The sequence below is a fragment of the Trichechus manatus genome, unplaced genomic scaffold (genome assembly GCF_000243295.1).
Source record: "Trichechus manatus latirostris isolate Lorelei unplaced genomic scaffold, TriManLat1.0 scaffold00345, whole genome shotgun sequence".
NCBI classification, from domain to species: domain Eukaryota; kingdom Metazoa; phylum Chordata; class Mammalia; order Sirenia; family Trichechidae; genus Trichechus; species Trichechus manatus.
The window spans coordinates 34,084-59,513 of record NW_004444281.1 but is presented as its reverse complement, the minus strand read 5'-3'; the positions used below and the strand labels follow the sequence as shown (position 1 = coordinate 59,513).

The 25,430-nt window shown below is 39.8% G+C and overlaps 2 non-coding genes across 2 annotated transcripts; both read left to right on the top strand.

Moving 5' to 3' along the window:
- Window positions 1-11,098: 11,098 nt before the first annotated feature.
- Window positions 11,099-11,171, top strand: TRNAV-AAC (transfer RNA valine (anticodon AAC)). The gene has a single exon. It is a non-coding gene; the product is annotated as a tRNA-Val (tRNA).
- A 13,052-nt stretch (window positions 11,172-24,223) lies between these two features.
- On the top strand, window positions 24,224-24,296 carry TRNAV-UAC (transfer RNA valine (anticodon UAC)). The gene has a single exon. It is a non-coding gene; the product is annotated as a tRNA-Val (tRNA).
- The last annotated feature ends 1,134 nt before the right edge of the window (window positions 24,297-25,430 follow it).

Genomic DNA, 25,430 nt, shown 5'->3' with positions numbered 1-25,430 from the left:
CAGAACTAAAACAATTTCCAAAGCCAACTCTTCAGACAGGGATTAGACTGGACTGTGGGACTTAAAATGATACTCATGAAGAATGTGCCTCTTAGTCAAGTAGATACCAGAGACCAAAGGGGCAGCTTCTGTCCAGAGGTGAGATGGGAAGGCAGAGAGAGTTAGGAGCTGGTTGAATGTTCATGGGGAATCAGGGGCAGAAGGGAGGAGTGTGCTGTCACAGAATGGGGTGAGTGGTTGGGGTCTCATAACAATGTATGTAAAAAAAAAATTTGTATGGGAGACTAACTTGAAATATAAACTTCATTTAATTTCAACAATTAAAAAAAAAAAAAGACTGAACCTGCCCTGATTTCATGGATTTACATTAAAATAAGGAAGATTATGACCAAAAATCAAACAAACAGAAAACAAGATGATACAAGAATACTCACTTTTTCAGACCCACCTCATTTTGTCACCACTTATGGTCAAGAAAAGACACTTTTTTTTTAATGGATCTGGAAACAAAAACCAAAGGGGAAAAGAGAGTAATGAGAATGGGGAAAATACAGTCAAATAATTCATGTCTCACTCCAGAACTATTGAATCTCATTCTCCAGGTGAGGATTTCAGGTCTCGGGCTCCAGGGTGGTTATACTGAGAGAAGCTCACCTTGGAGTAAGTTTGGAAAATCCTAGTGGATGCAAATGGAATTTGAATCTGTGAAATTTTAACCATTTAGTTTTAACCGTTCACAAATAAAACATATCTTTCCTGAGTCCTACTATGTGCTGGGCACTGATCCAGGCACATAAAAGCTACCAAGTCAGTAGGACACTGCCAGAGACTTCAGGGATGGAATGTGAGGGGGCTTGTTTAAGAACTCATTGCCTCCTTATTAGTTGTGGGAGGGGCCAGATGCAATAACTTTTCCTTCACTTTAGAGGGAATATATTGACATGTCCCACACCACTGGACTCATAGAAATCTCACCGAGGTGGAAGGTGTCTGAGTTTTTGTGGGATTAATTTCCCACCCTCTAGCATGCAAATTTTTACCAATAAGTCCAGAGTCAATGGCATTTCTTCCTTACTAGGTCCAATCAGCATAATGCTGTCAATGTAATGGACCAGTGAGACGTCTTGTGGAAGGGAAAGGCTATCAAGATCCCTGCAGACTAATTATGACTTAGGGCTGGAGAGTTGATGAAGCCCTGAGGTAGGCAACTGAAGGTGTACTGCTGGCCTTGCCAGCTGAAGGCAAACTGCTTCTTGTGGTCCTTAGGAACAGGTATGAAGAAAAAGGCATTAGCCAGATCAATAGCTGCACACCAGGTGCCAGGAAATATATTAATTTGCTCAAGCAATGACACCACATCTGGAATACTAGATAACGAAGACAGTCTCCAATGGGTATTTGGGGGGTTGTGTTGAAAATCTGTGAAAGCTTCTGGAATCAGAGAAGAAATTAAATCCTAAATTAGGGTTTGGAGTAGAATTAATTTATAAACATCATAAAACACCTACTAAAAGCCACCAAAAGAAAATGTCCCTCTGTTATTTGGTTACCAGAGGAAAGAACTACAATATGAGAGGGTTGTGTTAACCAGATACACATAGAAGATCCAAGGAAAACCCTCCCCAGTCTTAAAACCATTCATGCAGAAAGGGTCTTGCCTTTGTTGGGAATGCACAGAGTTTATTGGGTTCACACACGTATTTTCTTTATTGCCTGATGAAGCCATGGTAAAGAAATGCATCACTTACTTCCTTGGTCCATCCACCTCAGAGTTCGATCTCTGGTCTTTTGGTTCTTCTGTGACAGAGATCAAAGAGATGGCCTGAGAGATTCTTGCCTTTGCCAAATTCTGAGGAAAATCTATACCTGTCAATGCCAGGATCAGAGAGGGAGTGGGAAGAGTGAGTGGTGGGTGCAAAAAAACGGCATATTAGAAAAAGGAGTTTCCCCACACAATGACATATACAAGAGTTTTCATACTATCCTCTTATTGTGATTCTTATTCACTATACACTAGAATCATCTGTAGAGTTTATAGAATTATCTAGAGAGTTTAAATACCTAAATATAATAGATTAAACAAGTTAATAGAAATATATCTGGAAAAATATCTTTATGACCTAGAAGACAGAAAAGGACTTTAAAGAAACACTTTAAAATCACAAACAGCACAATAAAACATTGCTATAGTTTACTTTGTCAAAATCAAAGACTTGTTCAATAAAAGCCACGGTGGAAAAGTAAATAGACAGGTGTGACAGAAGTAAAAGATATTTTAAATGTCTATAAATAAAAAAGCTGAATCTATATAATACAGCAAGAAGTCAAGAAAAACAGCAAGATCAGACATCAAGCTCAATAGAAAAATAGATAAAAAATATAGACAGATACTCATCAAACTCAGGATAGAGAGGAATCTGGAAAGGCAAACAAATATTTTAAACATTTAATATTATTAGTAACCCATAAAAATGCAAAATAAAATAATACTCTACCTACACTGGATTGGCTGACTCAGAGAGGTAGATGTATCAATTATTGCAGGAATGGGAATATAAGAACTCTCATGTTCTGCTGGTGGAAGTGCATACTGATGTAGCCATTCTGTAGAGCAGTTTCATACGTTACTCAAGATTATTCCTACACAATGGCCCAGGTAGTCTGCTCCTAGGTGTATATGCTCCCCCCCTCAAATCTTACAAAAGTATAGATAGCACAATATATGGATATTAATTGCATTATTTTTAGTCTTTTAGAATCAAATTCAACACTGATACCATCGTTAAACAGTAGATTGGTGAAGTATGGTAAATGCATAGTATATATTATGCAACTGTAAGATGTAATAGATGTACATGTAACAACATTTATAAATCTTATAAAGTTCAAAAAGATACTTAACACAATACTTTTTTGTAAATTAAAATACATGAGCAAAAAATACCTACATATAAAAATCACAAACAAAATGACACTCATTAAATCTGTATATATTGGTAGGATAATGAGTTGGGGTATTGCGATAAAAAAGAAGCAATGCCTGAATATAGTTATTGACATTCAACTGGATTTGGTGAAATGAGAGTGGTGCATAGATTTACTTTAGAGAGGATTTCTGAAAATTGGACAGGAGTGGTCAAGCCCCCAGAGGAGCTGTCACACCAAGAACTTCTAAGAGTCCTTCACTTCAGGACTTTGTATATGTTAGTGCTCAGTAAATAAATGCTTCAGTCTCCCTTTCAATTTGCCCAAGCCAGTCCTGTAACTATTTCAGGATAATTGCCTCAACCATCATTTTTTAAAAAGTTCTCTTCAGATCGAACAGTCCAGTTTCAGAAAGTTGTGACCTAGCCGAGATGACTCCTCATCGAATTTATCTTCCCCTTCTGATCCCTCACCGCTTTTCCCTCCAAGAAATATTATCCTCTCTGTATTCTCACAGCACCCTAAACCCTCAGCTGAGTTAACATTTGCCAGTCTGTACCCTGATTCTTACTGTCCTAGCTTTCACTCATTTTTACAATCTGTATAGACACAGGCTGTGTATACGCAGATTCAAAGAGACAGTGTTCTGTTACTGCTTTTTGCCTCAGGATCAATGAATAAACCAAGCCTGGGTATATGCTGAGTAAGTCAAGATGGCCGAGCGGTCTAAGGCGCTGCGTTCAGGTCGCAATCTCCCCTGGGAACTTAGGTTTGAATCCTACTTCTGACGGTGTGAGCTTTGTTTGGAGCATAGGTGACGCAGTGGTTGAAGTGCTCGGCTGCGAACCGGAAAGTCGGCTGTTCAACCCACCAGCCGCACCGCGAAAGGAAAAAAAGCGGTAGTTTTGCTTCTCTGAAGTTTTACAGCCCTGGAAACCCTATGGAGCAGTTCTACTCTGTCATATAGGGTCACTATGAGTCTGAATCTACTCTAAGACAGTGAGTTTGGAACTCGGGTGGCGCAACCCTGCTGGCGCAGTGGTTAAGAGCTCGGCTGGTAGTCTAGAAGGTCAGCAGTTCAAATTCACCAGCCGCTCCTTTGAAATCCTGGGGGGAGGTGCAGTTCTACTGTGAGTCGGAGTCGACTCCACGGCAATTGGTTTGATTTTTAGTGTGTATATATATATATATATATATATATAATCCATATATATATTAAATTTATATACGTACATTTTAAAAAGCAGGGATTTTCCACCTTGCAATGCTTCATGCAAATTAGCGAATTCCCCTTGACGGAAAAATTAGCTAGTTCCTCCACGTGTCTGTCAGTTTGTCATACCATGGAGGCTTGAGTGTTGCTATGATGCTGGAAGCGATTCCACCGGTATTCAGATACCAGCAAGGTCGCCCATGGCGGAGAGGTTTCAGCTAAGCTTCCAGACTAAGACAGAACAGGAAGAAAGACCTGGGTAGTCTATTTCTGAAAAGAATTATCCAGTAAAAACCTTACGAATAGCAGCGGAACATTGTCTGATGTAGTGCAGGAAGATGAGCCCCTTAGGTTGGAAGGCACTCAAAACTCTACTGGGGAAGAGCTGCCTCCTCAAAGTAGAGTGGACCTTAGAGAAGTGGATAGAGTCAAGCTTTCAGGACCTTCATTTGCTGATGTGGCACGACTCAAAATGAGAAAAAAACTTGGGCTCAAGCATAACAAAGATCGTGAGGATGGTGCAGGACGGGGCAGTGTTTCGTTGTGTTGTACCTGGGGTCGTTATGAGTCCGAACCGACTCGACAGCATCTAACAACAACAATAACTTTGAGGGAGGGTATGAGGCTTTTTCAGAGGGAGTCAAGCAATGATGGCTGAAACCACTTCAGGTTCAGCATGAAGCTTCTCTGAGAGCAGGCCCTACCTATTGGGATGAATTAAAATAAGAGGAAAAATTACTTACAATGGGGATAAGCCTGCAAGGTTATTTGAGGTAATTCAAACGCCCTTTTTAAGCATAAAAAAGGTGACAAGGATTTTGGGGGAAATGTCACTGTGACTGATTAGAGTAGTTTTGGTTGAGCTGTGGCACCAACACCTGACTGGCACTGAATTGTACATGTAGAAACTGTTGAATAGGTGTATGTTTTGCTGTGTATATTCTCAACAAGTACAACAAAAAATAAATAAGTTATATATAGATATACACATATATATACACACGTATGTATATATAAAGTGATTTCAGTGGAGTTAAGGGAGAGGGAGTGTAGACCAATTGAAGACGGCAAATATGGACACATTTTACAGAGGTTTTGCTCCAAAACGAGCTGACAAATTGGTCATAGGTGGAGAGAGAAATTGGGTTAGTAAAACATTTTTTAAGAAGTGAGAGTAATTAACATAGTTGTATGCTAGTGAGGCTGATCTGTTAACAGATAGGAAAATGGCTGGAATAATGTTCTTGAGTATGTTGTTGTTGTTAGGTGTCATCGAGTTGATTCCCAATCATAGTGACCCTATAAACAACAGAATAAAACACTGCCTGGTCCATCAGACAACATTCTGCAGCTATTCATAAGGTTTTCACTGGCCAATTTTTTTAGAAGTAGATCTCCAGGTCCTTTTTCCTACTCTGTCTTAGTCTGGAAGCTCTGATGAAACCTGTCCACCTTAGTGACCCTGCTGGTATTTGAAATACCAGTGGCATAGCTTCCAGCATCACAAAAGCCACATGTAATGGCTAAGATTGTGTGTCAAACTGGCTAGGCCATGATTCTCTGTGCTTATATGTAATCACTCCCATGATGGAATCTGCTGTGAGTAGCCAATCAGTTAAAAGGGAGTTTCCTTGGGGGTGTGGCTTGCATCTAAATAGAAGCACATATTCTGGCTTTTTTGCTCGCTCTGGATCCTGCCACTGCCTCCTGTCCATCTGACCTCCAGTTCTTGGGACTTGAGCTATCAGTTTATTTGCCTATCTTGGGAATGGTCAATCTTCACAATCTGTGAGTGGAGCCCTGCTCTGCGACCTGACGATCTTTGGTTCCCCAGCCTCTGCAGCCATGTGAATCTGGAGAAGCCTCTATCCTAATCCAGGAACTTGGGAAGTTCCAGCCTCTACAATTGCGTGAGCAGTTTCTTTGATAAAAATCTCTCTATATATGTATTTATTCGCTTTACTGGTTTTGCTTGTCTAGAGAACCCATCCTAAGACACCACCACAGTACAACAAACTGACAGACAAGTGGTTGTTCTTGAGTATAGTGTAGGAGATACGCTCTATTGTATAAGTGAATAGATTAGACTTAGATTGGAGTACAGATCATTAAACCATCAAAGAAAGAAATGCAAACTAGTTTGGCATAGAGACTGGCAGTTGTGTAAATGTTTGGGGGAATTCTCTACTGATTGTTTCACATTCTTCAGTAGAAAGCAATTCATCAGCTGAGAGTGAAGGTTATTGAGAAGGTGGAGGAAATTTGAGGAGAGCAGAGAATGTGTGAAATGATCATCTAGGAAAAATTTAATGGAATAAAGGCAAGTAGGACGACTGCCTAGCAGCATCAGGGGCCCACTTGTCATAGATGTACAATGAGACAAGTGTGTTTCTCACCAGCCTCATTCAGCTGCTCAGATGCAGGCATAGAATAGGCAGAGCAGGGTTTATCCTGCACTGTAGCTTTAATAAAATGTGCAAAGTGAAAGAACTGCAAGAGTTTTGAAAGTGTATGCAAGGAAGTGGCTATAATTTAAGTGAGTAGAGCTGGAAGAGAAGACATAAAAGAAATTATACTACAGTGAAAAAGTGGCAGGATCACTGGATCATTACCAGACAAATTTCTGCTTTGGGGAGTTGGAAATTAGTTAGATGATTAGACACTAGTCATCAGGGCTGGGACGAGGTGCCAAATTTAACTCATTAATCAAGTCAAATTATATTTTAATACAATATTTTAAAAATTAAAATAAATGCAAAAAATCCCTGATCAGCAAACAGTCAACATTTTGAATAAAGACAAGATAAGCATTACTAATTTTTCCTTTCGTCTCAGATTCCAATATGGCTCTGCTGGGCATGCCCTCCACTCAGGAGCTCCAAGTTGAAGGGGGAGAAATGAATATACGTAACAGCACGCTGGGAAAGTCCTGAGGAACCCTGAGATGGAAGAGAAGGAGGCAGGATTAGATGGTCCTTCTACAGGCAGATTCCAGAATAGGAATAGGCATTTGTTGAAAGAAATGCCTCAGGATTAAACACTGTATTTAAAAAAAAAACAACCATTTTTTTCAGATCAAGGAGAATTCATCATGCACCTGACTCCTCTTCTTACTTATTTACCTACCTTCTAATTGGAAGAAGAGAGAGATCTGGCCTGTCAATGCATGCAGTTGGTTCAGGGGAAACCTTTGACTTCAAAATAGGAATAATGAGAATCTGGATTCCTCCTTGTCCGACTGGCCTTAATGATTTTCTGTAGGGAGTCTCCACCTCTCCACTCCAGTAGAGGTTATTAACGTGGCTAGTATGCTACTATTTCTAGGTGGAAAAAGGTTTCATTTTCAAATAAATTTTATTTGTCATTTCTATGGATTGAATTGTATCCACCCAAAATATGAGTTGGAATCCTAACCACTATACCTGTGGATGAAATCCCATTTGGGAATAGGATTTTCTTTGTTATGTTAGTGAGACCATATCAGTGTAGGGTGTGTCTTAAACCTAATCACTTTTGAGATAAAAAGAACAGATTAGGCACACAGACAAGGGAGCACATTCAGGGGTAAAACAGACTCTACATGAAGACAACACAGGCAGGTGAATCTACAAACAAGCCCAGGAACTCAAAAAAAAAAAGCTGAACTAGACAAAGAAAGACCTCCCCCTAGAGCCACACATTGAATTGCTGTTCTTTAAGCCACACCCTTGTGGTATTTCAGCTACAGCAGCACTGGTAAACTAAGACATCATTTGCCACCTTTGTAATGGCATTGATTGGCACACAATAGTACATCAGTATTTCTGCTAAATGTTGGAGGAAGTCCTGAGGTGAGGCAGACACAGATAATTTTAGTGTGATGTGAAGCCCATGGAGATGTGGCTAGTCTAAAGAGCAAATCTTTCCCTCAGGAGCGATTCTCTGTGGGCCAAGCATGGTCCAATCTTCTCTCAGAATCAGTTCCTCACTGATTTGAAAGTCCATTGAACTGAACTTGTCTTTGGTCTGGGATTGTGGCATTACCCTAAAATTGTGATGGACAAGTATTTAAACTGTTGGATTTAAAAATTAACGGAATCTGGATGGAATTATGCTTTTATATGGCTTTTTATCTCGGAGGAAGTCAGAAATAAATCATTCATACTGGATTGTTGTGGAACCCAAATCTTTCAGAAGGATGGTGGGCCACCCCAAGTTTTGTATTGAGTTCCTGTGCTAATCAGGCCTCTTTGTCCTCACTCACCTCTGAACTGAGCCCAGTCTGTTTAAATTGTATTTCCAACACCCTCAAAACTTTGGCACTTATATTGTGCACTTTTAGGTCAAAGAATCTGTGAACTCCCTATGCACAGGGTGCTGATTCAGCTTAGTCTCCCCTTATGGTCCAGACTGCATGTTCAGAAATGTTGGATGTGATATGAGGAAGTTGTTACACTTGATAGCTGCTGATGAGAAAGGCGATCCCAAACAGCATGAAGAAAAAAAAGTTGAAAACCTCTCGTGCTAATAATAGAAACTAACCTGGAAGTGAGGGCAACCCCACCCCCCTTCAGCTCTTCTGCCGACACACTCACCTATGATAACCCTGGTACAGTAGAAGGAACCAGAGGCATGAAATCCAGTCACATCTGTTTCAATATAAGATTTAATACTTTTGAGAAAATCAGTAATCTTTCTAAATCTCATTTTCATCATCTGCTAGATGAGAAATTTAAGCCAGAATGCCCCTTAGAAGGAAGGATATCAAGACTTTGTCTTACATGCTTTGGACATATTATCAGGAGGGGCCAGTCTCTGGAGAAGGTCATCATGTTTGGTAAAGTAGAAGGTCAGCGAAAAAGAGGAAGAGCCTCAGCAAGTGGCTGCAACAATAGGCTCAAACATAGCAATCATTGTGAGGATGACACTGGACCCAGCAGTGTTTCATTCTGTTGTACATGGGTCGCTATGAGATGACACCTAACAACAACACTGTGCAAGGCATTGATCTATTTACAAAGGCTACAGTAGTAAAAAAAATCTCTGTCCTCATAGAGCTTACATTCCAGTGATAAAGAAAGACAGTACACAAAATGATTAAGTAAATTACATAGTTTATTAAAAGTAGATAAGTGTTTTGGAGAAAAAAATTAGGGATGAGGATGACGTAAGGAGTAGTGGAAGTCTGGAAGTTCAGGGTGGCTTTGCTAATAATGTGCTATTTGAAGAAGATCAGTTAGTTATACACATGTGGGGAAAAGAGTGTGGCAAGCAAAGAAAATTGTCAATGCAAATGCCCTGAGGCAGAAGGATGTGTGGTGTATTTAAAGCAGAGCAAGAAAGTCATCATAACTGCAGCAGAGTAAGCAAGGGGAAAGTAGTAGGAGAAAAGATCAGACAGGAAATTGAGTGGGGAGCAGGGAGATTATGTAGAGCCTTCTAGGTCGTTATAAGAGTTTTGGCTTTTTTGTTTTGTTTTATTTTTTTATGAGTGCAGTAAGGAGCCATTGCTGGATTTTAAGCAAAGACTACAATAAGGTGTCATTGTTGAGTTTTAAATGTTCTGTAGAAAGTACCTTGTTAAAGGAAATAGAGGAAAACTCAACACATATCAGACATTAGTAATACTCCACATCAGAGAATATTATGGCTTGGGCCAGGCTAGTAGTAATGAAAGTGTTGAGAAGTGACCAAATTCCGTATACAGTTTGAAGATTAAGCAAAGATTTCCTGAGTGATTGGATATGGGGAATAGAGCAAATATGGAGGCAATGAAGGTTCCAATTTCTTAGTCCTAAACAGCTGGGAGGATGGAGTTACGGTTAAATGAGATAGGGATCAATATGGTTGGAACAGTTTCAGAAGATAGATATGAATTACAGTTTGGTATATGTTAAGTTTAAGATGTTTATTGTAAGACTGGGATTACATAATCATGGGATTGGGCTGCTCAATAATTTCTTTAAAACAAATATTAAAGCAAACTGTTGAGAAAGGTTAACAAACATATGTGTTAAATGTAATCTCTGTTTATCCTGCTGGTCGGATCTACGAGCAAAAGAGGGTGAGGCTGGAGATCGTGCTAGTGAGAAACATGCTTTTCGCCTTCTTTACCCACAATATTTTCATGAGGTCGTGTTTTAGCTGCCACAAGAAGGAGACAGAATGTGACCTTTCTCAGAGGCTGAGAAGCCTCTCTTGTCACTAGTTACTAATACTTTCGGGGCAAGCACATTTTCGCTGCTGAGCAGCTTCACCAGACTCAGGCTTCAGAAAGTTTAATTTTAGAACCTAACAGAAGGCAGATTGCTTCCAGTTTCCGAGGTAAGGACAGCGATGTAAGACAGATGAGGTAGAATGAATAACAAAGAAGAGTCAGGTACATCACAGTGGTTATCTTCCTGCTATGAAACAGATTAAAGGATACCGGACACCTAGTTCACACGTTCCACAGCAGAAAATATGAGTGATACAGAACTGAAGAGTTCATTTGACATCTCATAGACTCACTCGCCACAGATACCACTTCCACAAAGTCCCCACCACCCCCACGACCGTTGCTTGACAAGCAACTGGGCGCAGTAAAGTACTCAAACCCTCTGACCCTCGGTCGCTCCCTACAGTGCCGGGGCGCAAAGTGCAGAAGGCCTCCTGAGCTCTGCCGGTTCGTCCTAGTTCTAAGGGTTCCCGTTCAGTCATCTGGAGAAAAAGATCATTGCATCTTACACCGGCAGAGAAATGAGCCTAGAATTTTTCAAGAAATTTCTTGGAACTTGACCGAGATTTCCCTACCTGGTGCTTGTGGAGGAAATGTGACCCTAACAGCATTTGCTTGGCTATGACTTGTTCTGATGTTGTTAATTCTAAGAATCAGAAAGTAAAAGGGGGAAAACAACGCTTCTCAACCATGAAAATGTCCTGAAGAAAAGCACAAATTTCAGATTCTCCAGCTTTGAAATGGAACAGCGCCTTGGCAGGCAAGTTTCCGTAGTGTAGTGGTTATCACGTTCGCCTAACACGCGAAAGGTCCTCGGTTCGAAACCGGGCGGAAACAAGTTATTCTTTTTGTGAATTCTGAATTTAGCTCCAGGAACTCTTCATCTGAATATGCTTACGTTTCAACCAAGCCCCTAACTTTCATGTTCCCTGTGCAACACCAGACTTTAAATTAAAAGAAGCAGGTAGCTGACTTGCCTCCACCCCCGCCCCGCAGTTACTTGTCAGATTCTCGGTTTTCCATTGGGTTAGAAAAGATTCTGCACTCGCTGCAGAGGCTATATATACATAGGAAAGGCGAGGTGTCCATCGTTTCTGGGCAGAGGATTCAGAGTGAAGGGTTCTGAGACAATAATGTGGTTGCATGTATGCAAAAAATAAAGAAGTTATCGTTGAGTCAATTTCGATTCATAGTGACGCTGAGTCTATGACAAAGTAGAAGTGCCCCGTAGAGTTTCCAAGGAAGGCCTGGTGGATTCGAACTGCCGAACTTTTAGGTTAGCAGCTTAACTCTTAACCACTACACCACCAGGGTTTCCAGCAAGGCTATAGGAGCGAGTATAACTGCCCCACTGATTTTCCAAGGAGCGGCTGGTGGATTCAAATTGCCAACTTTTTGGATAACAGGCAAGCTCTTAACCACTGCACCACTGGGGCTCCGGACATGACATAGGGGATCTTAAAAATCATATAGGTGCTTGGCCAGAAGTAGTGAGGCTGAAGCACGGTCCAGGGACTAGAATCTATTTTTATATAAAAGTTTGTCAAGGGGTTATAGTTAATGCTGGAATCCATTATGTGTGAGCGTTTGTTAAAATCATTATGAAAAGTTCCAGAAAGATAAGAGTACAAGCTGAAACTCATAGTTTCATTGTTTCCATACCTAGGGGAGGAATGTTCCGTGAAGGGTGCTTTATCTTCACCAACAAAGAACTATGCTACAGAGAAGTTATGCTCTCACAAAGGAGCATATTGTAATTTCCTTGTAACTGACCTAAGAACCTGTCGCAAATTACTAAGCCAAGAACAGACACTGCCAGGTTGTTCCCAAGGAAACCTCGGCATAGTAACTAAATGGAATCTAGACAACAAAGACTCTTTAAGCCAATCATGTATTCCCATATGTTTCCCATCTTTGACAGTGATGTAATTTTTCTTAATTTACTTCCATAATTTACATATTTACATAATTTTAACTATAACTAAATAACACTATGTTTTAAAGCTTCTCTTTATGTTTTCTATTTCCCCTTTCCGCACTCCCGCAAAAAGAAAAAGACAAGAACTCTACCTCGAGCAGAGCTGCAAAATAAGACGTTCTGGAGCTAGTCGATTTCGCCCCAAAGGAAACACTCACTAGCGAGGACTCCCTCATCCTACCCCAGGAAGCCTTTGAGAAGGATCCACAGACCCCTGGGAAGGATCTGGTCGATTTGGTCGCCGCTCAGGGCGTGAGGATTCCTCTCCAGAAGGGAAGGAATATCTCCAGTGGATCTGCCCTAAGTGTTGCTAAATCCTGGGGAGACGCCCCTTCTCTGTGCTCCGTAAAAATGCCCTGCGGCTTGAATCTCTGTTGGTCCATTTTGCGGTTTTACTGTCGTTAACTGGCAACGTTCCTATTTCCTTTCCCTGAGGACGAGGACTGTATTGTCTCGTTCTACACTCCTCAGATTTCCCCAGTGCCCGCACAGCATGGTGGCTTGCTCAGTAATTTAAGTTCACGAATGGGGAAAAAGCTTACAGAAGATCATGTTTGCTGATGATCATGTCTTAGAAAAATAAACAAAGGCTCTAGATTTTGCTAACTGGCAAACATATTCTTTAAATCATTACCTGCAATATTCAAACAGTGGAGGTCACGACGCTCAGATAATTGCAGTTGTGAACCTGCTCTCTGTCCCAGCCACCCCCCGGAAAAAATGGACTCTGAATGGGGACGCGCCAGACACCAGGATCTTCTCTCGACTGATCTGAGAGCAACTGCCATCTCTAAGTACAGAGTGTGTGGGTCGGCCATGCCAAGTGATGCTTAAGGCAGAACCTGGAAAAAGGCAGCTTGCTTCTAGTTAAACAAAAATAAAAGAATGTTAAGGGAAGATAGTGAAAACGAAGGGAAGAAGAAAGAAAAGAAATATATATCAGAGTTTTCATTCTCCTCCTGTAAACCAAATAAACGGGAAAAGGAAACTGCAGACATATTTCAAGGAGTTTGGTGGCGTAGTGGTTAAGCGCTAGGGCTGCTAACCAAAAGGTCGGCAGTTTGAATCCACCAGACGCTCCTTGGAAACCCTATGGGGCAGTTCTACTCTGTCCTATAGGGTGACTATGAGTAAGAATCGACACGACGGCAACGGGTTTGATTTTTTTTGTTTGTTTTTTGAGGCAGACTATAAACATGTTTGATGTTCCAGGGATGGACTCTATAGAGTCCAGTCTTGCAAACCATCCCACCCCATGAATCTGGCCCTGCAGCTTGACGTTATGGGGTCATAACCCCGCAGCTGCCCAGCCCCAAGCGCAGACCCATGGGCCTCCAGAGTTCAGTGTTAGGAGGGCCTGGGGCCTTGATTCCTAAAGGGTAATTTTCTTTCAGCAGAGCAATACATGGATCCATTGGTGGCGCAGTGGTTAAGAGCTATGCCTACTGACTGTGAAGGTCCGCAGTTTGAATCCACCAAGCACTCCTTGGAAACTATGGGGCTGTTCTACAGGGTCGTTAACGGAATCGACTTGACGGCAACTGGTCGAAGGTTTCTTTTTATATATATATATATAAAGAGAGATATACAAGAAAAATTGCCATGGGACAATATTGAGGAGTTTCTCGAAATTAAATAATCCTTTCCCTCTGGTCTGCCTGCCTGCGTTTGTGAAGGAATTGGGTCCGTGAGGGAAGACTCTGATTGTTATGAGTAATGGAGTTTGATTAATTTTAATACGCAAAAAAAAAAAAAAAAAAATGACTGAAAGAAGTGTACCGTCACTGTGACAATTCCTGGAGGAAAAGACGTCTTTGAGATTATCCAGCTTGGGTCATCTAGAAAAACTCTATTCTGTATGGGGAACTTGCGACTAAAGGCAAGTTTCATTGAAATTGCAGTTATCGTGTTTGCCCAATATAGGAAAGGTCTTGCTATTAAACAGGGTGGGAAAATATCTGTTTTTGAACTTAGAATTGAACTAATTTTATATGGGAGAGTCTCCCTCCTGACCCAGCGTATAAGAATGTATATATTTTGACCAACACACGAATCCTCCTGCCCTGTGTGTGGTCCTGGGCTTGAAAGCAGCACGCTGTGTCCCTAGAGACGCTGACACCCAGGTCTTCGCCCTGCCCCTAACGAGTGTCAGCCCCTCCACTGTTCCGTTCCTCTCTGTTTCTGTGGATTCCAAGTGGGTGGAGGTGGGTATCAAGAGGAGGAGGCACCAGCCCCATGGATTCCTGTATGCGTGGAGCGAGTGGGCCTGGCTCCCTTCAGATTCAGAGAGTGGAATTTATGGGTTTTCTGCCACGTGAGGAGCTCAGATTCTTAGAAGAAAAGGGCTCCGCTTGGAAATCTAGCGCTAGGGCCTTGCAGATGTCAAGTCAAATGTCATCAGGAGTCTCCATCAATTTTTTTCTTCTTTCCAAATATCTTGTCCATTTGGTTTAATTAATATGATGTCCTTAATATGTTAATAATTCTTAAAAGTGAAAGACTTTGTGGGAATTAATTAAATAACTAATGTAAAGCTAAATAAAGTAAATTAAAAAAACTTTAGATGAAAGTATTTTTAAACATAATGGTTAACTTTAATTTCAAAGAGCTTTAGATATAACATACAATAATCTTGGGACATAATATTGAACAGTTAGGACATACCAAGAATATATCAAGATTATTTGGTTTTTTAACATCTGAATAGTAATAAAAATTTCATGGATAAACAATGTGAATGTCCTAGTTAAAACACTTTCATGACACTTGGGAAAGAACGGTCCACAAACATTTTTGAGATCTCAGGTTTCTTGGGAGGGTACTTTTCCCACCGAAAGCACTTGCTGTCCTCAAGTGGGGGTTGGTGTAATGTTGAAAAACGAAAGAAAAGTTCTTTGGGGAATATTCACTAACGTAGGAGGCTTAGGTATGAGGCAGTGCATCCAGGAAGTGGGGTTGAGTCAAACTTTTGTCTCTTTTGGCTTATGTACAGCAAGATAAGTCTTATAAGCATATTTATGGATTCCTGTGTGATAGTTACGGAGCTCTGGTGGCTTTGGGTTTCGTGTATGTGTGTGTGTGTATCATATTTGAAAAATCAATGCAACCAGACGGATTTTGCCTCATATTTGAAAAGTTTTACATTTTTTGGAATGTTTTGCCCACAAATTATGATCAAAATCCCAAATTCAAAACATAAATTCAGAAAGACTTCTTGATTCAACATGACTTCCATTACTGTAAACACATAACATCAAAATTTTTTTTCAAAAGGCAAAGTAATAGGGTCTTGAAAGGCTTAAAACTATTGACATTTAAAGGAAGCAATAACTGTAACTAAGTCAGCAATCAAAATAATAAAATTATGACATATAAATTTTAACTCAAAGAAAACTTGGTAATCTTAATTTGACAATATGTTTCATGGAATTCATAACATTAAATAAAATTTTTTAAGCATTTTTCTCTTTATGAAATAGAAACAAATCTTTTGTGGCTTTCTATGAGATTTCAAAATTGTCAGGAGTGTATCATATTCAGGAATTTACTGTGTTAAAACTCTTAAGGCAGATTGCACAAGAATAAAATCAACTCTTCAACTCAGTAAACAAGGAAAAATTTATTATTTTAAGAAAATAAATTCAATTTTTGTTTTGTTATTTGATATTAAAGTTTTAAAAAAATTCTCATGAATTAACTCATCAAATCTTTAGCTGTAGCAGTAGAAGAACTTTGACTACATTGATCAAATTCCTTCTTTAACAGACCTTTTTTGTCTTTATTATATATTTCTTATTTTACAATCCTTCAATACACATACACAAATCCTCAATACACATAAATATATCCTTTTCCTGTGGCATACTAACTTTCTATTTGAGCTTCTTTTAACTTTCTATAACTTTGAATATCCACCTAAATTCTTTTTCCATACTGTTCTTTTTCTCATCTCAGCTACTTAACCTCCTTTTGATTTTCTACAACTTTCATCAAACCTTCTACAAATATCTATATCCATCCAAATTCTTTTAAGAAAACACATTCCATATGTTTAATCTAGTCTAAGTTACTTAAAGACATGTTGGAACTGCTTTTAATTTGACAAATTGCAAAATGTGAAAAATTTTGTCAGAACAAATTCATTTTCATTAATTCTTGGGAATATTAGGACTAGTCAATTTCTATAAGCACTTTTTATCATTAAATCAACCAGAGTAAGTTCTTTGAAGAAATATTATAATCTAATTTAGTAATACTATATGAAGGTTGGAAGTTATTATGTTTTCATGACCTTGTCTTTGGCATGCTTTATAGGATCTTTAGAGAAGTAATTTAGAATAATTTGTCCTTTTTAACAAATTTAACAATTATTTTTTTTAGGTGTGTTTTTTAAATAGACTAATTTATATCAAAGTTTCTTAGGGTAACTGTTAAAAGCTTAGATTACAAAAGAGGAGTAAGAAGTAGTTTTTCTTGGAATAGAAAAGAGCTAAAATTTTAGACAGCCCTGTGAAAAAACTTTAATGTGTTGAAAAGCAAAGATGTCACCTTGAGGACTAAGGTGTGCCTGACCCAAGCCATATTTTTAATCGCCTCATATGCACCTGAAAGCTGGACAATGACTAAGGAAGATCAGAGAAGAATTGATGCCTTTGAATTATAGTGTTGGCAAAAAATGTTGAATATACCATGGACTGCCAGAGGAACAAACAAATCAGTCTTGGAAAAAGCACATCCAGAATGTTCCTTCGAAGCAAGGGTGGTGAAACTTCCTCTCACATACTTGTTATCAGGAGGGACCAGTCTCTGGAGAAGGACATCATGTTTGGCAGAGGGTCAGGGAAAAAGAGGAAGACCCTCAATGAGATGGATTGACACAGTGGCTGCAACAATGGGCTCAAGCATAACAACAATTGTGAGGATGGTGCAGGACTGGGCAGTGTTTTGTTCTTTTGTATATAGTGGCTAAATGAATAATTTTTTAATAAGGATCAGCACAATGCTGGTTCCTATGAGGTGGAGGTTAAAAATGTCCTAAATGTACAACTTTTCCAAAGTGCTGTACCACTCCATCATCTCTAACATCAACTACTCCCTCTCCCCTCAGTATTCTCATTTCTGTCTTTGGACTTCCTAATTTGTGGCAATCTCTCACAAAACTTACAAACCATATAAAGTAAATGGCTCATGAGGTTGTGGAGGATGGAAAATCCCAAATCTGTGGGTCAGGCATAGGCTTCTCCCAACCCACATGGCTGCAGGTGCTGTTCGGACCCCAACTGGCAGTTCAGACCACAAACCAGCAGTTCAGATCACAGGCTGCTGGCTCTCAAGGCTACAGAAGCTGATGAATCAGGTCAGATGATAGGCCACCGGCCCACAGGTCTGTGGAGGCTGACAAATCCCAGAATCGGCAAGTCAGACAGCAGGCCTCTGTCTCAAGTCCCAAGAACTGGAGGTCAATTGATCACAAACCAGACACCAGATCCAGATGCAGAGACAGAGAGCCCTGCCGGGACACCACATATATCTCAGATACAAGCCATATCCCAGGGAAGGGAATAACTTGAGTAAGGGTGGGACTTGAGTCATGCCCTCCTGCAAAGCTGGGACCCAAGACACACCCTACACCAATCCTGCCTCATCAACATGTAGCAGTCAGGATCCACAACACATAAAATGGAGGACAACCATACAATACTGGGAATCATGGCCTAGCCAAATTGACACAGAACTCCAACCACCACAGGTTCTGCATACCAAATTTGCATAGTCCCACTCTATCATGCTGTGTGAGTAACAAAGGTCATGGCTAGAAGGGTCATATTAAGTAATTCATTACACCACAGTCTCTATGAGTGAGAACCAACTCGATGGCACCTAAAAGTAACAATGAAAAACCTCAGCCATGGCCTTCCACTTGATACAAGACAGAAATTTAAACATAGCCCTCTAGAGGCAAGCTTTTAGAATAAAACAAAACAGGACCAAAACCAAACAAACAAATTACTACATTAATCTGTCTGTGAAGCCAGCTCAAAAACTAAGATCAGTGTATCTGAATCTTAGATAAAAGGATTTTATTTAGATTTTTTGACTAATGCTGAACATTAAACTAAAAGTTCTCCATAGGAAAGAAAAGAAAAACGCAGATAGGAACTCCTTTTCCCACAGTGATTACTGAAATTCTAAATTAGTGTATTACAGCAGATTTTAAAAGACACCTAAAAGAGAAGTTTATTGGCTAGTGTCTCTGGAAAGAAAGGGAGTTCAGACATCTTTGTTATTAGAGGCAGAGAAGGAGTTCCAGTGATAATGAAGCATAGGGAATAGGAGATGAAATTTGATCCTGCAATTATTTATTCTTTTTAATTTAGAGACAGTATCTTGCAAGTAAGTAAAACCAAAAGAACAAAAACTGTCCTGAGGGAGCTCAAACAATCCAAATACAAACTTTAACTTGCAAGAACAAAAATAAAAACAATGAAACAAGAACCAAGCTACAACAACAACAAAAACTGCAAGAAATAAAACAAATAGACAATAAAATTTAAAAACTGACACAAGAAAGCAGAGCTCATTTTTGAGAGGTCATTTATCTTAAGTCAGCTTTGAGTTGACTACCTAATTAGATTAACCCAGCTGTGTCTTTAGAGCCTTTGTCTGAGTCATTGCCTGGGGCATTGCCTGAGGCAGATGCTTTACAAGACAATGCAGAATGTTCTCAGAACACTTCCCCACCACTGATTAAGCTTCTATACCTATAACTAGACTTATGTTCCAGGGAGCTCCAAAAGGTAAAGTACAAAGTGTGACCCAGGAGAAGATATGCTACACTCCAAAAGAACTGCTTGTCTTTTCTAACATGCACAAATGGAAACCTGGAGAATGTGTGTGGGAATGGCTATTAAGGGCGAGGCATAATGGTCCAAGAAACAAAAAGATAGATCGGTCTGAATTTATTGATATGGGCCCACTAACACAGATTCTTTATTCAGTGTTTCAGCTCAAGTAGTTAGGAAAGGCTCTAATAGTTTATTTGGTTGGGTCTCTGAAGCATGGATTACACGGTGGCCTACACTAAATCAAGCTGAATTACCCACCCTGCCTTGGCATACTGTAGAAGAAGATATCCAAAGGCTTAGGGAAATTGGCATGCTAGAGTGGATTTATCAGGTTAGATGCACAGACTCACACATGGGGTGCCCAGAGGACACACCTTTTACCACAACTATGAGGAAGAAATTTGTAAAGGGAGCCCTAGCATCCTCGAAGACTGCTGTGATTGCTATTTTATGTAAGTTGGGTTTGACAGTGGGACCTACCCTAACTGAATTAAGACACCTAACTACAATGGGGCTGACTGGACCCCGTGGTAGTAGGGACCAAGTGGTGAACAAGAACTCTGCACTTTGACCTGCTGATCTTAGGGTTCGCCAGCCCCCGCAGCTACATGAATCAGGAGAAGCTTCTATTCTGACCCACAGACTTGGGACATTCCAGCCTCTACAACTTCGTGAGACATTTCATTGATATAAATCTCTCTCTCTCTCTCCCTCTCTCTCTCTCTCTCCATATATATATATTTATACACTTTTTAATGGTTTTGCTTCTCTAGAAAACCCAGCCTAAGACAGTTACCTTTACTCTGATAACATGAGGAGATGCTGAGTTTAAAGCAGTGAAGTAACTCCATGTGACTTAAGTTTTTTTAAAAGCCCCTCTGCCTGCTCTGTGGAGAATATTTTTTTACAGAGAAAAGAATAGAAGCAAGGAGATCTGTTAAGTCTCTTTCCTCATGCTGCATATAAGAAATGACTATGGCTTGAACATGATATCCAAAAAGAAGAAAAACCAAACCTGTTGCTGTTGAGTTGATTCTGACTCATAGTGACACTACAGGACAGAGTAGAACTGCACCATAGGGTTTCCAAGCAGCAGTTGGTGGACTTGAACTGCCAACCTTTTGGTTAGCAGCAAAAGTTCTTAACCATTCCACCACCAGGGCTCTGGACATGACATAAAACAAACAAACAAAAAAACCAAACCCATTGCTGTTGAGTCAATTCCAACTCATAGTGACCCCATCTTTTGCTTAGCAGCCGTAGAGCTTAACCACTATGCCACCAGGGTTTCCAGTCATGACATAGGGTACCTTAAAAATCATATAGGTGCTTGGCCAGAGGTAGTGAGGCTGTAGCAGGGTCCAGGGACTAGAATCTATTTTTACATAAAAGTTTGTTAAGGGGTTATAGTTAATGCTGGAATCCATTTTGTGTGAGCAATTGTTAAAATCATTATGAAAAGTTCCAGAAAGAAGTCAGAGTACAAGCTGAAACTCATTATTTCATTGCTTCATCTACCTAGGGGAGAAATGTTCCATGAAGGGTATTTTATCTTAAGCAACAAAGATGCTATGCTACAGGGAAGTTATGTTCTCACAAATGAGTTTATTGCAATTTCCTTGTGGTTCATCTGAGAACCCTTTGCAAGTCACTGGGCGAAGAGTAGATGTTTCTGGATTGTTCCCAAGGAAACCTTCCCATAGTAACTAAATGGAATCTAGCCAACAAAGACTCTTTAAACCAATCATGTGTTCACATGTTATGTTTGCCACCTTTGACAATGACGTAATTTTTCTTAATTTACTTCCTTCTGTAAAAGTATATTAGAGACTCTCTGATTGTGATTCAGTGGATTCTCCTAGTCTCTTGTGCACAGTGCATGCTGGAAGATCCCTCATTGCAATGATTGTCTTTGTCTGTTTTTGCTGAACTGAAATCTCTGAGCATACAGACTGGACCATGTGGGGAAACTAGCTTGAATCAGCACCCCATGCAGAGGAAGCTCACAGATTATTTGACCTAAAAGTGTACAATATAAGCACCAAAGTTTTGAAGGTGTTGGAAATACAATTTAAACAGACTGGGCTCAGTTCAGGGGTGAGTGAGGACAAGAGGCCTGATTAGCACAGAAACTCAATACAAAACTGGGGATGGCCTACCATCCTTCTGAAAGATTTGGGTTCCACAACAGTTCAGTATGAATGATTTATTTCTACATTTCCACACAAGATAAAAAGCCATATAAAAGCTTAATTCCATCCAGATGCTGCTGGTTTTTAAATCAGCAGCTTAACTTCTTGTCCATCACAGTTTCGGCAAAATGCCACTATCCCAGACCAAAGACAAATTCAGTTCAATGAACTTTCAAATCAGTGAGGAACTGATTCTGAGAGAAGATTGGACCATGCTTGGCCCCACAGAGAATCGCTCCTGAGGGAAAGATTTAGTCTTTAGATTAGCCACAGATCCATGCTCCTCATACCACACTAAAATTCTCTGTGTCTACCTTACCTCTCCAAGACAGCTGAAGGACTTCATCCAACATTTAGCAGAGATACTGATGTAGTTGGAGCCCTGGTTGCATAGCGGTTAAGGGCTCGGCTGCTAGTGAAAAGGTCAGCAGTTTGAATCTACCAGTCACTCCATGGAAACCCTATGGAGCGGTTCTACTCTATCCTATAAGCTTACGATGTCAGAATCACTACGTCCTACAGGCTCTCAAGTCAGAATCAACTTGACGGCAACGAATATTGATGTAATATTGTGTGCCAGTCATGCCAATTCGAAGGCAGCAAAACAGATGTGGTTCCTGACATAATGACATAATAATGTGTTAGTTTCCTAGTGCTGCAGTAACTGAAATAACACAAGTGAGTGGCTTAAATAAGAGAAATATTTTTCTCACAGTCCAGGAGTCTAGAAGACCAAATTCAATGTGTGATATTGAACATTTTTCATATGCTTGTTAGCCATTTGTATGTCTTCTTTAGAGAAATGTCTGTTCAAATCTTTTGTCTGTTTTAAATTTTGTTGTTTATCTTATTATTATTGATTTGTAAAAGTTCTTTACATATTCTGGATACAAGTAGTTCATGAGATACATGATTCACAGATATTTTCTCCTGCCTATGGCTTATCATTTCATTTTCCTAATGGTGTCTTTTGAAGTGCAAAAGGTTTTAATTTTGATGAAGTCCAATTTATCAAATTTTTACTTGTATAGGTAGTGCTTTTGGAGTTATACCTAAGACTCTGTCTAACCCAAGGTCACAAAGATTTTCTCCAGAGTTTTCACCTAAAACTTTTATAATTTAAGCTCTTACATTTAGGTTTATGATCCATTCTGAGATAATGTTTGTGAATGACTTGAGGTAAGGCTCTAAACTCAGCTTTTTGCATGTGGTTATCCCATTCTCCCAGCATTATTTGTTGAAAAGACTATCCTTTCCATGTTGAATTGCTTGGGCATCTTTGTAAAAAAAAATCATCAAATACCTATGAATCAGAAGATTCTATGTTTGACTCTGACTGGCTAAATATCTTAGAGAAAAAAACTCATTCTTCATTTCATTTACAGAAATTAATTTAATTTTCTAAAACATATTTTTTGTAGTAAAAATAGTATTAGCTTAATTTTGTTAGTATTTTTCTCTTTGTTTTATTCTTTAAAATGTTTTTAAAATATCTCATTAAAGACAACAGAGTTCCACAGTCTAGTGAAAGAGATTCTGCTTTAGACTTCGTCTTCAAAATTGATATCATGTTTGCATGTGGGGAAACTAGGCTGAATCAGCACCCTGTGCATAAGGAGCTCACAGATTCTTTGACCTAAAAGTGCACAATATAAGTGCTAAAGTTTTGAGGGTGTTGGAAATACAATTTAAACAGATTATGCTCAGTTCAGGGGTGAATGAGGACAAGGAGGCCTGATCCGCATAGGAACTCAATATAAAACTTCCTTCTGAAAGAGTTGGATTCCACAACAATCCAGTATGAACAATTTATTCCTGCATTTCCATACAAGCTAAACAGCCATATAAAAACATAATTCCATCCATATGCTGCTGGTTTTTAAGTTCAACAGCTTAACTACTTGTCCTTCATACTTTTCGGGTAATGACACTATCCCAGAACAAAGGCAAATTCAGTTAAATGGACTTTCAAATCAGTGAGGAACTGATTCTAAGAGAAGATTGGACCATGCTTGGCCCCGCAGAGAATCGTTGCTTAGGGGAAGATTTAATCTTTCGACAAGCCACAGCTCCATGAGCCTCCCGCTACACTAAAATTTTGTGTCTCTTACCTCACCTCCCCAAGATAGCTGAAGGACTTCCTCCAACATTTAGCAGAGATATTGATGTAGTAGGAGCCATGGTGGCATAGTGGTAAAGAGGTCGGCTGCTAACGAAAATGTCAGCTGCTCCATAGAAACCCTATGGAGTAGTTCTACTCTGTCCTATAGGGTAATTGGATTGGCTTGACGGCAACGGGTATTGATGTACTGTTGTATGACAGTCGCTGCCAATACAAAGGTAGCAAAACAGACGTAGTTCCTGACATAATGACATAATGGTGTCTTAGTTTCCTAGTGCTGCTGTGATACGAGGGTGGCTTAAAGAACAGAATTCACCCCCTCCCCCCCCACACACAGTTCAGGACGCCAGAAGGCCAAAGTCAAGGTGTGTCTCTAGGGGGCAGTCCTTCCTTGCCTAGTTCAGTTTCTTGTTGTTTTTAGGTGCCGTGGAGTTGGTTCCGAATCATAGCAGACTCTATAACAGAACGAAACACTGCCAGGTCTTGTGCCATCCTCACAATCATTGTTATGCTTGAGGCCATTGTAGCAGCCACTGTGTCAATCCACGTGGTTGAAGGCCTTTCTCTTTTTCCATGACCCTGTAATTTACCAAGTATAGTGTCCTTCTCCAAGGACTGGTCCCTCCTGATAACTTGTCCAAAGTATGTGAGACAAGTCTTGCCACCCTGGCTTCTAATGAACATTCTGGCTGCAGTTCTTCCAAGGCAGATTTGTTAGTTCTTCTGGCAGTCCATCACGCTTTATCTCTTGTGGTTCCATGGTGTAGTGGTTAGCACGTCTGCTTTACACGCAGAAAATCCTGGGTTCGATCCCCAGTGGAGCCAAGTTGAGCTTTTATAGCAGCCGGCAATCCTTCAAGTTCCTGTGCTTGTTTGTAGATTCACCTACCTCTGTTGTCTTCTGGTAGCATCTATCTTCCCCGCAGTATATATATTCCCTTGTCTCTGTGTCTAATCTACTCTTTATCTCAGAAGTTAGTAGGTTTAGGACACACCCTACACTGACATGGCCTCACTGACACAACAAACAAACCCTATTCCCAATGGGATTTCATCCACAGGTATAGGGGTTAGGATTTACTACACATATTTTTGGAGGATACAATTCAATCTGTAACAATGTGTTAAAACTATACTTAACCTTTTAAAACACCGTCAAACTGTTTCCTAAAGTGGCTGTGTCATCTTACATTCCCACCACCAGTGTATGAGAGTACCAATTTTTCCACATCCTCCACAACACAGGTTATTGTCTCTGTTTTCTGCTATAGGCATGCAAGTAAGTGTGAAGTGGTATCTCATTGTGGTTTCATTTGTACATCCCTAATGACTATGATGCTGAATATCTTTTCATGTGCTTGTTAGCCATTTGTACTTCTTCTTTGGAGAAATGTCTATTCAAACCTTTTGTCTGTTTTAAATTTGGTTGTTTATCTCATTATTATTGATTTGTAGAAGTTCTTTACATATTTGGATACAAGTCCTTCATGAGATATATGATTCACAGATATTTTCTCCCAGTCTATGGTTTGTCTTTTCATTTTCCTAGTGGTGTCTTTTGAAGTGCAAAAGATTTTAATTTTGATGAAGTCTAGTTTATCAGTTTTTTGCTTTATGGACAATGCTTTTAGTGTTATATCTAGGAACTCTGCCTAACCCAAAGTCACAAAGATTTTCTCCAATATTTTCTTCTAAAACTTTTATAGTTTAAGTTCTTACATTTAGGTCTATGATCCATTCTGAGTTAATGTTTGTGTATGGTTTGAGGTAAGGCTCTAAATTCATTTTTTGTGTGTGGATATCCAATTGTCCCTGTACTATTTGTTGAAGAGGCTATCCTTTCTGTGTTGAATTCCTGGTATTTTTGTGTAAAGGGTCACTGTAAGTCAGAAATCATCGACTGGCTATGAATCAGAAGATTCTATGTCTCACTCTAACTGGCTAATTATCTTAGAGAAA